At 41.3% G+C, this 854-nt stretch overlaps 1 non-coding gene across 1 annotated transcript; it reads left to right on the forward strand.

The window, feature by feature from the left end:
- Positions 1-388: 388 nt before the first annotated feature.
- trnar-ucg (transfer RNA arginine (anticodon UCG)) lies at positions 389-477 on the forward strand. Its single transcript is given in 2 exon segments — positions 389-425; positions 442-477. It is a non-coding gene; the product is annotated as a tRNA-Arg (tRNA).
- Positions 478-854: the final 377 nt, after the last annotated feature.

Genomic DNA, 854 nt, shown 5'->3' on the forward strand with positions numbered 1-854 from the left:
AAGCCTGTGTGAAGGGGAATTACCAATAGTCTGTAATTTATTACTTCCACACCGAGTTTGAGTTATTTGTCGTGTGAAAGATTGCTGAACAAAGTCTTTTACTGTCAGTTACGGATGAGAAGTTGACAAAAATTGGCAAAATAAAGCTGTTCATAAAATAGCACCAGAAATTTGAGTCGGTAAAAGCAAAATTGTGTTTTAAAAGTTTATTTAATTCGCTACGGGAAAATAGATTTTTATGTACTTTTCCAGTTGATCACTTCTTTTCCACAGTGAAATTGGCGGCTTTCACAAATTCAAATATTCTGCCAGGTTGACAGGTTCAACCAATGATTTTTTGTATTTTGTGCTTCGAGGTTCTCTGATTGAACCATTCCTGAGGACTAATGACCGTGTGGCCTAATGGCTAAGGCGTCTGACTTCGGTATATTCGTTGATGTTATCAGAAGATTGCAGGTTCGAGTCCTGCCACAGTCATTTTGACCCAAAGGGATTCTGCAGGGCTTTGGGGATCAAGTCGGGGACTGAACAGATTGGAAACCCGACATGGACTTGATGGGGCGAATGGCCTCCTCATGTGCTGTCACTGACTTCATGAGAAGAGGGTGACCAATCAGAAGTGGGCTGGGGTTCCAGCGGGCTCAAACTGCAGGAATTCCAGGTCCCTGAATGACTGAGCTGAAACTGATCAGTTTCACTGCAGGAAACACCGTCTCGGGAGAAATAACATCACAAATAATTCCATTTGACTAATTATTCAATTATAAAACAATGGGCAGATGTGAAGGTGTGATGTTACTTTTCACTGTGAGGGGAGAATCCACCATCTGTGTAAATCAGCAACTTTATAACAT

This window comes from Heterodontus francisci, unplaced genomic scaffold (assembly GCF_036365525.1).
Source record: "Heterodontus francisci isolate sHetFra1 unplaced genomic scaffold, sHetFra1.hap1 HAP1_SCAFFOLD_43, whole genome shotgun sequence".
In the NCBI taxonomy this organism is placed as follows: Eukaryota; Metazoa; Chordata; class Chondrichthyes; order Heterodontiformes; family Heterodontidae; genus Heterodontus; species Heterodontus francisci.